Consider the following 12,824-nt stretch of genomic DNA (forward strand, 5'->3'; position numbering starts at 1 on the left):
GATCTGAAATGTCCCCTCTGGGCTGGCTTTGGAGCATTGAGCACTTGGCTTGTGGTGCTATAGCAAAGACTCGGGAGCCTTTAGGAATTGGGTAAAGTAGGCTGGCTGAAGTAGGTCACGGTGTGTGTGTGTGTGTGTGTGTGTGGCCTGGTTCCAGTTCTGCTCTCTCAGGTTCCTGTCTGCCACCCTGTGATGTGCCACTTCCCAGGTCCCGCTGCCACCAGCAGGGCTCCTCCCATGGCAGCGCCCTCCTCACTATGACACACAGCCAAGAAACAAAACAAACCTTTCTATCCCTGACGCGTTTCTGCCTTTTGGTCACAGCGATGCAGAAATAACTACTATAGAGGCTTTGTCGGAACAGGAAAAAATCGGAGCACTCACATGCTTCAGTGCGATTGTCAACTAACTTGAAAAACAGTTTTTTGGGGGGGGTGCTGGGGCTGGGGCTCCGTTGGTGCTTGGGTGTTTGCCTAGCATTCCTGAGACCCTGTGTTCAACACACAGCGCTGCATAAAACTGGAGGACCATCCGGGTGGCCCAGTGGATAATACCACGTGGTTCTTGGAACACACATGGAAAGAGAGAACCAGCTTCTACAAATTGTTTTTGACTTCCATGTGGATCAATCAATCAGTCAGTCAGTCAGTCGTCAATCAATCAATAAGTGTTGGTGGCACATACCTGAAATCCCAGTGCTTAGGAGGTAGAGACAGGAACATCACAAGTTCAAGGTCATCTTTGACTGTATAGCAAGAGGTTGGCCTGGCTATAAGATGTTAGGAGATCCAATCTCAAAGCAAAACAAAACAGCAAAGAAATAATTTGACATTTCCTCTATATTACATACAGAATTGCTTAATGAGAAGGCTCGGTAAATGACCTATCATGAACAATATTTTCTTCATTTAAAGAAAGAATGGCACTTGATTGTTGATAATGTATTTTCTTCTTCTTCTTCTTCTTCTTCTTCTTCTTCTTCTTCTTCTTCTTCTTCTTCTTCTCTCTTTCTTTCTTTCTTTTTTTTTTTTTGGTTTTTCGAGACAGGGTTTCTCTGTGTAGCTTTGGAGCCTGTCCTGGCTCTCACTTTGTAGATTAGGCTGGACTCGAACTCACAGAGATTCGCCTGGCTCTGCCTCCTGAGTGCTGGGATTAAAGGCGTGAGCCACCATCGCCCAGGTTGTTTTGTTTTTCAAGACAGGGTTTCTCTGTGTAGCTCTGGCTGTCCTAGAACTTCACTCTGTGGACCTGGCTGGCCTTGAACTCACAGAGATCTGTCTGCCTTGTCTACTGAGTGCTGAGATTAAAGAGCCACCATTGCCTGGTGATAATATATTGTCATAGTTAAATATTAATGAAAACCGAGATCTTGGCTCCCCCAACATACATGTAAGAAAATGAAAAGTCAATTCACAGATTAGGAGAAAGCATTTACAATATAGAAAATAAACCTAATCTCAAGGCATATAGGGATTATATATATGACAATAATAAAGATAACCCACACGAATAGACAAAAGGAAAGGGAGGTATGGTAGTTTGAATGTAATTGGCCCCCATAAGCTCACAGGGAGTGGCACTATTAGGAGGTGTGGCTTTGCTGGAGTGGGTATGGCCTTGTTGGAGGAAGTATGTCACTGTGGGGGTGGGCTTTGAGGTTGCCTATGCTCAAGATACTTCCCAGTGACAGAGTCCACTTCCTGTTGCTTGCAAGAATTAGGACTAGACCGGGCAGTGGTGGCACACGCCTTTAATCCCAGCACTCGGGAGGCAGAGGCAGGCAGATCTTTGTGAGTTCGAGGCCAGCCTGGCCTACGGAGTGAGATCCAGGAAAGGCGCAAAGCTACACAGAGAAACCCTGTCTCAGAAAACCAAAAAAAAAAAAAAAAAAAAAAAAAAAAAAAAAAAAAAAAAAAAAGAATTAGGACTTTCAGCTACTTCCCAGCACCATGTCTGCCTGCATGCCACCATGTCCTGCCATGATGATAATGGACTGAACCTCTGAACTGTAAGTGAGCCATCCCATTAAATGTTTTCCTTTATAAGATTTGCTGTGCTCCTGGTGTCTTTTCATGCAATAGAAACCCTAAGACAGGAAGGATGGGAAAGTTGATCATGGGTACTAAGGGACGAGAGTAAACAGCTTTGGTGTGTGTTACAAAAATTATGTGCTATGTATGGAGAAAGCTAAAGGATTTTGAAATTTTGCCATAAAGAAATGACAAAAATTATGTGCTATGTATGGAGAAAGCTAAAGGATTTTGAAATTTTGCCATAAAGAAATGACAGGTATTTGAGGACACAGATGTGTTTAACTTGACTGAAATGTTATACAATGCTTATGTATATGTATATGTACATGTATACATATACGTATATGTATATGAATTCCTTGGTGCCCCACTGGTACATGTCCTAGCTATAACTGTCAACTTGACACAGACTAGGTCATCTGAGAAGGGAGTCCCAGTGGAGGGATTACCCTCATCAGCTTGGACTATTGGCATATCTGTGGGAGACTGCTTTGGTTATCAATTGATGTGGGAGGGCCCAGTCCACTGTGGGCAGCACCATTCCTAGGTAGGTGGTCCGGGGATGTCTAAGAAAACTAGCTCAACCTAAGTCTCCCCTGGAGCTAGCAAGCAGTGTTCCTTCACGGTTCTGTTTCTAGTCCTTGCTTGAGTTCCCGCCCTGACTTCCCTCAGTGACGGGTTGTGACCTGGAACTGTAAAGCAAATAAACCCTTTCCTCTAAGTTGCTTTTTATCACAGCCACAAAAAAAAAAAAAAAAGAAACTGGATCATTTTTATATTTGTCTGTAAGAACTGAATAATAAGAAATATTATTATGTGTCTGTAAGAAATAATAATAAGAAAATAAATGTATGTGATGCTGGAGAGACAGCTTGGTGCTTAAGGACACTTACTGCTCTACCAGAGGACACCCGTTAATTTCTCAACACTCATATCACACAGCTCACAACTGTCTATAACTTCAGCTCCAGAGGATCAAATGGCCTCTCTGGTCTCCATGGACGTCTGCACTCATGTGACATACACTCACTTAGACACACACATGTGAATAAACCTAAAAAATTAATTTACATAAGAAAATAATTAGTCAAGTATGGTAGTGTATGTTGGCAATGCTATATAACCAAACCACCAAAAATTAGTCCAATAAGCACATGGCAAGGTGGCTAAGACAATGCATGTTAAAATTAACTTCTTGGGGCTAGAGAGGTGGCTTAGCAGTTAAGAAAACTGTTCTTCCAGAGGATCTGGGTTCAAGCCCCAGCCCCCACATGGCAGCTCACAACTGTCAGTAACTCCACGATCTGACACCCTCACACGGACATATACGCAGATAAAACACCAATACAAGTAAAATACAAACAAACAAGTTAGATCACTATTCAGATCACTTTGAATAGTTTCCATAAGGTAAGACTGTCCGGTGTGCTCATTGGTAACCTGATACATGATTGTGTGTGCCCGAATGCATGTGTGCACTGTGCTTGTATGGCTGTGTTTTTATCCGATGAGCCGACATCCTAGCACTTTCAACAGTTCTGCTTTAATTATTGTTAAGTGCCACAGAGCACACGCATGGTGGTCAGCACACAATTTTGAGGAGCTGATTCTCTTCTACCCTTGATTGGTTTCAGACTCAGGTTGCCAGGTTGGTGCTGTAAGGGTCTTTAGTCGCTGAATCATCTCATTGACCCCTTTAAAAAGTATTTATTATTATTAGCCAGGCAATGGTGGCACACACCTTCAATCTCAGCACGAAGAAGGCAGAGAGGCAGGTGGATCTCTGAGTTCGAGGCTAGCCTGGTGTACAGAGTGAGTTCCAGGACAGCCAGGGCTACACAGAGAAACCCTGTCTGGAGAAACAACAAAAACAAAAATATTATTATTATTATTATTATTATATTTTAGACTTACTCATTTTATTTTGTGTATATGAGTATTCTGTGTAGTAGATATGTGTCTGGTACTGTCAAAGGTCGGAGGGGAGCACCAGGTTCCCCTGGAACTGGTGTTATGATGGTTGTGAGTCACCACATGGGTGCTGGGAATTGAGCATGACCTCTCTGTAAAAGCAGTAAGTGCTCTTAATCACTGAGCCACGTTCCTAGCCCCTTGACTGTCTGAGACAAGGTCTTGCTATATAGCCCATGCTGGCCTTAAATCCTCAATCCTCATGCCTCAGCTCCTGAGTGCCGGGATTCAGGGGTGTGCTACCACACCCAGCTTGCTTAGGTTCTTTTTGTTGTTTTGAGACAGGAGCTCACTCTGTAGCCTGGGCTGTTCTAGAAACCCTGTATTCCAGACTGGCCTTGCATCTGTAGTGATCTGCCTGCCTCCGCTTCCCTAGTGCTGGGGTCACAGGTGTGAGTCACCAAATCTTTTCCTAGGTTCCAATTTAGGGGCTGCCATTATTACTTTTACGACATTAGGCCAGTACTTTTCTTTAAGGTCTCAGTCTTCTGTATAAAACTGAAATTAGTTGTAGAATTTTAAAAAATCCAATACAAAATCAGGATGAGAGAGATGACTCGGTGGTTAAAAGTACCCGTTCTTCCTGCTGAGGACCTAATTTGATTCCCACTGCCTACAAGGTGGCTCACATACTTCCAGTTCCAGGGGATCTGATGCCCTCTTCTGACCTCTGCAGGTCCCAGGTATACATTCCGGCAAATACTCATATATATAAAATAAATAAATCTTAAATTAAAAAAAGGCCAACACATCACCAATTCAAAGTGCGTTTGAAAATAACAGCCTTCTAACCCCCACTACTGCAAAGGAAAACAGAGCACCTTGAGTTGCTGCGGATCAAGCTGCCTGCCTGTGTGCCTGGCACGTTACACACCCCTTCAGTGACTCTCGACTAATTCTTTTAAAGTTTTCTCCACATTCCAGAATGCCGGACTCTTGATTCAGTTGGCTGTGCACACTTGTATATTTTTTTTTTGTGCACAATTATCTACCTTTATTAAAACAATACTCAGAAAAATCAGGCTGGGCAAGGGAGCAATTAGGCACCGTTTATTCCGGTGTGTTTCCAGGGAGGCAGGAAACCAGTCCAGAATGAGATAAGAAGTTCGGGCCTTTATTGGGTGTGACTGGACTTCTGGACAAAGGGGAGCCGAGATTTTTTTTTTTTTTTTTTTTTTTTTTTTCTGGCCAGCTATTTTCGCCCCTGGCTTAGAGAGTACTTCCAAAGTGCTGAAAAACACTGAGAAAGGACATCAACCAGGAGTGGGAAGGGGTAGGCTGACTTACTTGTGTGGTTATTGGTAACATAGTTAACGGTAGAGGGGCAAGTAGTCACATGTTTCACCCGTGCAGGTGGAAGAACCACCACCGCCTCTTCAGATACTTTGATACTTTGTATCCATGTTAAATTCATTTATCCTGAGCACCAATCAATTACAACATTATTCCCCATTACCGTCAGGGTTGACATATGCTTGATTCCAACAGGGACAGTGTTCCCTCTGTGCCCTCAGCACAGAAGCAGTCCCTAGCCATTTTGTCTCCTTCCTTGGAAGAGCTAGAGGCAACCCCACAGTCCTCCACACACACACCCCCATGCAACAGACCCAAACCAGTTCCGGGGGAGGGGGGAAGCCTTTGTGTTTTTGCTTTGGGACTTGGGAAGTAAAGAGGAAGACCGGCATCTCTGTTGTGAGACGCATGAAGGCAAGCAGTTGTAGCTGAGAGTAATCTGTGCTGGAACAGAGAGGGGATTTCTGTTGAATTTACAATGGTGAATTATGACTCCTTTAATGACATGAAAATGGCCAACTTCAGACCACGGTCTTTGTCAAAGAGTCTTGGTTCACCTGCTCCCCAGTGTATTAATGAGAATGGAATGTCTTCAGCTGTTCTCACTGTGGACCACAGTGTGCTTGGGTGCCAGATCACACACGCGCTTTCAGTGTGGTCCCCTCTCTGAACTGGCAATGGAACTTAGGGCTTCCCATAAGCTAGGCAAGTGCTCTACCATTGAGCTAGATCCCTGGCCCTGATTGTAGGCTTTCAGATGGGTTCTTGAGATCAGTGAGTCATTTCCAATAAATATAAACCTTAGATGTAAATTGGAGGACAGCTTGCCTAGTGTGCATCATCAGCCCTGGGTTCCATCCCTAGCACCATATAAAACTGGGTGTGGTGGCTCACGCCTGTAATCCCAGCACCCCGGAGGTGTAAGGCGCTTGGGAGGAAGTAGGCCGGGCAGGTCCACTGACCACGTTCCCAGAGATGGAAGGAGAGGAGCCCTCTGTTTACAGGTTCCGTGTTGCGCATAAAAGATCTAGGTGTGGCCGTCTGGCCCAGTGTGGCATCTTTAATTTCCACTTCAAAGCGAAGAGGCTCTCTCCCAATGCTCCTGCATCAATCTTGTTTCCGGATTTTAAAGTCAGTATTAATTTCACATCCAAATTGGCACGCCTAGGAGACACCACGGGTAATTAGAAGAATCCAATGGAAAACATCGGAAAACATTCCAAAACACTACAAACTAGGCTCACAACTGCCGTAGCAGGAGGTGGGCCAGCAATTCTCTCTCTCCCTCTGGGGGCTTGGAGCGTGGATGCCTAGAAGGGAGCAGCCGCAATTGGGAAATGATTTCTAGCGTTTCCCCCTGAGGTGGCTGCCATGATGATCTGGACCATTTGCTGTGGAGAAAGCAACAAATACAGAACGAGTGGAGACCAATTAGAGACTATGCTTTGTAGGTGGTTCTACAACCGCGGGAGTCCGTCTTCTGGGAACTGACTCTGTGACTTCAAGGAAAGTAGTTCTGTGGTCAAAAAAACGGAAGATGGTGTTTTATGGAATTCTGTTGTGTCGTGTGTGTGTGTGTGTGTGTGTGTGTAATTTTTTTTTTTTTTTTTTTAGCAAAGTCTCCTGCTTTCCACCCCGGCCTCTGGCCTCAAACTTTCTAACCTTGAACTCCCAACCCCCCTGTCTCCACCTTCTGAGTGCTGACATGACAAGTGTGCATCATCACTTCTGGCTTATATGCAATGTTGGGGGTGAAACCCAGGGGCTTCCAGCATGCTAGGCAAGCACCCTACCAACTGAGTTTCACCTCCAGCTCCACCCACGAGGCCGTTACAAGATGTGTAGTGAGTAATCCAGGAACCATACCGTCAGAGGGAACCTGGAATACGAGAAATGCCACCCAGATACTGTTCTGTGAAGAAAGACTCTAAAACGCGTATTTTCATAGTTTACTTGCGTCAACTCAGTACTCTCAAAGAGAAAAAGGTTTTATTGCCCGCCAGTATGGGTGTAATTTAAAACCAAGTTTTCCCCCAAAACATGGATGAGTTAAACCCACACTCAAACTTTTAATCTCTGACCCTTACCATTTCCCGTGGGCCGTCAGCAGCGCACGAAGCAATCCAGGTAAGATTTTGCAGCTTCACAACATACACAAGGCTGAACCTGCATGAAGCTCAATCTGATCGTGATAGACACTCAGTAGTTCTTCCAGGCCACTGCCTCTTTGTGTCATGTGAAGTGGTGCGTTTGTGTGTGACTTCTAGAGTCTTAATAGCCGCTCAGGAGGAGAGCAGGAGTCAGGTGACGTGATCCTGCGTCCACAGGATTGAGTAATTTGCTGGAAAAATCCAGCTGACACCTGCAGCACGGATTCCCAAGAAGCCACTTTCTCCTCATCCCCGCCTCCCGGTTAAGGGGGTCACTAATCTGCATTGTTAAACAAGCCCCTCCCTATCTCATCTCCCGCAGGTGACGTCGAGGTCTGGACTCCCGGATTCTCGAAGAAGCAGACGAAAAGTCCTCATTCCTCCAAGGCTCCTCCTGGGTTCAAGGACCCGATCGCGGTCCGGTCGCTGATTTGCAGATCCAGGCATCCCTCCGCGGTGAAGAAGTGAAACCCGCCTGCAAAGTGTTCTGTGAGAGTCTGCTTCCCCTTTGTCTCCAGCTGCGGGTAGGCACAGAGGCAGAGGGTCGTGAACCTGCATTCGGAGTTAGTGCGTCGCTCCCGCCACCTGCAAGGGTCGCTAAGGCGGAGGGAAAGTTGCGGTGGCCGCGGGGAGGCGGCTCCGCCCCTAGCGCGCTGCTCCGGGCGGCGGCGAGCGCGGGACTGGGCGGGCCGGGAGGCGCGGGGCGTGGTCTGCAGCCTCCAGTCCACAGCGGAGCGCGCTCGGCTGCGCTGCAAGCCTTCGGCCGCACGGAAGAGAGAGCGGGAGACCGATCGAGGGGCGCCATCGAGGCAGCGAGGCGAGCGGGGCGCAGATCAGGGTGGGCCCAGACCGGGTCCTCGCCTCCCAGCCCGGCAGACATCGGTGAGCGCGGCCGCGGGAGCCCCCGCGCCCCAAAGCGCCCTGCGGGAGCGAGAGGGCGGGGAAGGGGCGGGCGCGAGCCCAGCGGGTTCCCCGAGCCGGGCGGGGAGCCCTGGGGCCCACAGGAACCTCCGGATGCGGGGCTCCCAGCCGGGCCGCGGGAAACTTCGCTCGGGCGGGGACAGCGGGGCGCTCGGGGCGCTGCAAACTTAGCGGCGGGCGGGGCACCCCGGGGATCGCGGCGAGCGCCAGCGGTTGGCTTTGGTGTCCCCGGCTTCTTTGTGTCACCTCCGGGCCCGGCCCGCGGGTGCACCCGGCTCGGCCCTGGGGCTCCCCACCGTTCCCCTAGCCCGGCCCAGGCGGGCGCGCTCATCTGATTGTTTGCATTCCTCGCGTCACGCCTGGGCGGGAAAGATTTTGAACGGGGTGTGAGATAGAACGCTGGAGCTGTGGCGCAGAGATTGCAAAACCACCGACGGCGGGAGGCTAGCCCCGGGGACCGGAGAACCTGAGGCCGGGGCGCACCACCGTTGAACCAGACGCGGGACCCTTGCACTGGAGGAGAAGGGGCGGGCGCGGCGGCTCTGAGCCTCCTTGGGGCGGAGAGGGGGCGCTGGGACCGCGGGGACTATAATTCCATTTTGATCGCTGGCGGTCTTTGTTGTCTCTGCTATTGCCTTTAGGGTCTGACCGTGGCACCTGGTCCTCCTTAAGGTCTCTCCCTGGAGGTCTGAAAAGGCGCCCGGGATGGGGGGCCCTGGATTTGTGTTCAAGGCTGCTGGCCACAGGGCCACTTCATTAGATGGGAGGTGGAGAAGTCCAGTGTTAACACTTGCCTTTGTGGACGCGCCTTATTTCCGAAAGTTGTTTTCTCCTCCCCTAGTGGAAGGGAGCGTCGGCACCGAGTAGCAGCAGACGCGGTTGTGCACCAGCAGCGGCCAGCCCGAGCCAAACCCGGGAGGGTCTCAGTGGCCGCTTAGCGCTTTGCGGGGCTTTAAAAAAAAATGCTTGAAAGTTTGATTTGAAGCAACTTCGGCGGCTTCTCTGAAAGTTTCCGTCGCTCCAAAGCCCTTGCTGCAGGTAAACTCTGTGGCTATGCTCGACTAGTTCCATCGCTTGTTCGGGTGGGGACACAGTTAAACCTACCTGGCCTCCTCGCAGCTTCGGAACCAGTAAACGCCTCCATGGGAGAGGGAGCATTCGGTTTTTACAGCCTGGGATTTTTGATGTGTTTACACGCTCCAATGCATGACTGCGCCCCCAGTTTTCTTTCTGGAAAATTCTCAAGACTTCCAAAGGCTTTTCCTGCTGGTGACTGAGTGGCCTCTGTGCTGCCTGTCAGTGGTCTCCACCCCCCCCACAGCTCCCCACCCACCGGGGCAGTGGGAACAGGTGGAATACTCATAAAGTTTTATGGTAAAGATGCTGGCGATGTGAAAATGAGTAAAACGTGGACGAAGGGTTTTGGTCTTTGCTTACCTATTTGAAGTTAAAGCCTTCTGTTTGTTTTGTTTGGATACGGGGTCTCTGGTAGTCAAGGATAGCCTTGAATTTGTTACGCAATTGAGGCTGGCTTGGAACCCCTTATTCACCCCACCCTCCCTCCACTTTCCAGGTGCTGGAATTACAAGTGTGAGCCACCACACATGGTTTAATGAGCTTCTATTTGAATTTTTAAAAAATTAAAAATTAAACCAGTTTGGATCAGCCCGACTCTCTCTAAAGAAAAAAAAAAGTGCAAGTTTACCCAATTAGAAATTTTATTAGCGTTTCAGTGGGCTTGGGCTGAGAGTGCTGCTGGATATGGCAGTGTGTTTAAAGGACTGAGTCACTGTGGGTTGAGCCTGGGTTGTGCCCTCTAGCATCAGGTGAGCGCTTAATGGAAGATTCAAAACGGAATGGGTCCCATTTAAGTAACTGTGCCAGGGATGAGAAGCCCTTTACCCGTTCGTCATTCATTTATGACTAATTTACAGTAATTTCATGAACATCCATTTATGCAAATACTCTCTTGCACTGTGCCAATCAGTGTGCTGGACTGGGGGGGGGGAACTCAAGTAGTACTAGTAATACTCATTCGTCAGGTGCTTATTTTGAACCCATGGATACGCTATGTGATTATCTTGCTCATCTGAAAGTGGTTTATTGAGTACGCAGGATGCACTGTGCTAGGTGCTGGGAATATAGTGTGGACAAGGCAGCCATAGTTCCTTTATCTAGTGGGCAAAACAGGTAGAAAATAAAATATGTTACTAAACTAAGAACACACTTTGTATTTATTTGCTTATTTACTAGGGATTAACCCAGGGCTTTATGTTCCACCACGGTGTTATACCCCAGCCCTTTGCTAGTTTATTCTGAGACCAGGACTTGCAAAGTAGCCCAAGCTGGCCTTGAACTTGATTGGGGTCCTCCTACCTCAGTCTTCCAAACAGCTTCGATTGGAGTAGCTGGGGTTATGAGTGCCGCACCATGTCTAGGTTAATCACAGGGTTTGAAGTGTAAACTGGATCACCTCATACTCCAGGTCAGAACCATCTAGATACCCTCCCAGCTCCCTCTGATAGGCACAGACCTGCCGGGGGCTCCAGGAGCCACCTCTTGGTTTCTGGCTTCTTCATCCTGTTACCCACCTGATCTCACCTTCTGCTTCTCTCTCTTTGCCTTGCCCTGTTTTTTTTTTTTTTTTTTTTTTTTAATTTTTCAAGACAAGTTTTCTCTGTGAAACAGTCCTAGCTGTCCTGGATCTTGCTTTGGTAGACCAGGCTGCCCTCGAACTCACAGAGATTGCCTGCCTCTGCCTCCCCAGTGCTGGGATTAAGGGCCTGTGTCACCACCACCCGGCTTGCCCAGGTGTCTTAGTCACACCAGCTTTCTTGCAGCTAAGGGTCTTTGGATTTATGATGCTCTGCCCGAGATGTGGTCCCTCCCTGCTTTCCTTTCTCTGGCCCCTCCCCTTTGCTCCATGCTATTGTCTCAGTAACCCCCAGATTTAAAATCACAGTCACCCTAGCAACTCTTTCCCATTCTTCCTTCATAACTTTTGTTTCCATAGCACCTATGGCTGACTAATGTATAAGGCATCGCTTCCCAGTTTATAATTTGTCTTCCCATACTACATCGCATCTTGCCCAAGCTCTCTCATCCACAGCTGACTCCTTCGCTCTCTTTTCTTCTTTGAGACAGTCTCAGGTAGCCTAGGCTATGTTGATGTTGTGATGCTCTCGAATGGTCCTCCCGCTTTCACCTCCCAAGTGCTAGGACTTCAGGTGTGAGCCATGGTCCCCGCTTCACTGCTGTGTGTTTAGAATCCAGAAGAGCGCCTGGGGTGCGGTAGGTCCTCTTTAACTGTCTGTTGACTAGAAGGAGGGGATGATGGAGAACTGAGGCCCAGTAATCAGTGGCTCCTGGAAGGAGACAGTAGTCCTGAGGCTGGAAAGGGGGAAGTAGCTGTACTGTGGGGTGGGGTGGGAGGTTGTGAAGAGGAGACAGGCTTGGAAGGGGACCCTACAGAGGCCTCAAGACCACAGAGAACCTGGATGCTGCGGATTTATTGGTCACTGTGGTTGGGCACTCTACTACTAAGGGAGCTTAGAAAGAAATGATGGAAGCCATGTGGTGTGAACACCTATATCCCAGCAGAGGTAGGAGGCCTGTTGGAGCAAGAGTAAAACTGTGAAACTATCTCAACAACTGAAAAGACAAGAAAAAGAAAAAGAAAAAAAAAGGAGGGGTATGCAAATGGGAATCAGGTACAGATCATGCAGGGAGTTCTTAGAAGTCACATGACTCCCAGTCTGTACTCTTATTAGTCCTCTTTTATGGCTCAAAAACCTAGGAATTGGGGGAGATTGCAATGTTAGAGCCTCGGATAACGAACCTCTGTTTGGAAGCTTCTATGTGTCACTACTGTACCAAGGTCAGAAGATTGATCCCTGTGCCGATGGACCCTGGCCCAGTGGGAAGAGGACCCATCGAAGCGTTCACATGGTGATGCCAGAAGTCACGAGCTTCCTGGGGCTGTGTAGCGTGAAGCACCTGATTCTGTCCAGGAGTGGGACGGGCCAACTGGGAAAACAGCAGGATCGTTTCCCTGCTGTTACTGTTAGGAGAAACATCAGTGTAGGGATTCTTAGTTAAGACGTAGAGTTGAAATGAAATACAAGAGCTCATTCTTCAAGGCTTCACTGTGTTCAGTTAAAAAGCAAACCAAGAGCCAGGTGTGGTAGTGCACATCTGTAACCCTAGCACTTGGGAGGTGGAGGCTGGAGGATAGATAGTTCAAGGCCGTGTGGCCAGTCTACATGAGACCTGGTTGCAAAAAAAACAAAAGCACATGAGACTTTGTTTCAGAAAATCAAATCCATGACAAATCAAACACCTCCCCTGCCAGATCCCTAAACCAAAAATTTCAACAGGCTTGAGAGTGTGGCTCTGTTAAAGACCGTGTCTAATGTATGTGAGCTCCCAGCAACACACGCGCGCGCGCACGCGCGCA

General features: G+C 48.3%; 1 protein-coding gene across 7 annotated transcripts in view; it reads left to right on the plus strand.

The window, feature by feature from the left end:
• The first annotated feature begins 8,221 nt into the window (after positions 1–8,221).
• Syne2 (spectrin repeat containing nuclear envelope protein 2) overlaps positions 8,222–12,824 on the plus strand; it is a 320,737-nt gene continuing 316,134 nt past the window's right edge. For 4 of the 7 annotated variants that reach the window (XM_037210625.1, XM_028876051.2, XM_037210626.1 and 1 more), the window contains exon 1: positions 8,223–8,329. The gene's annotated coding sequence lies outside the window, so the exon portion shown is untranslated. Of the gene's footprint in view, positions 8,330–12,824 lie in introns of all 7 variants that reach the window. The other 3 variants (XM_037210628.1, XM_037210627.1, XM_037210622.1) reach the window with 2 other exon arrangements.

The sequence above is a fragment of the Peromyscus leucopus genome, chromosome 14 (genome assembly GCF_004664715.2).
Source record: "Peromyscus leucopus breed LL Stock chromosome 14, UCI_PerLeu_2.1, whole genome shotgun sequence".
Classification (NCBI taxonomy): domain Eukaryota; kingdom Metazoa; phylum Chordata; class Mammalia; order Rodentia; family Cricetidae; genus Peromyscus; species Peromyscus leucopus.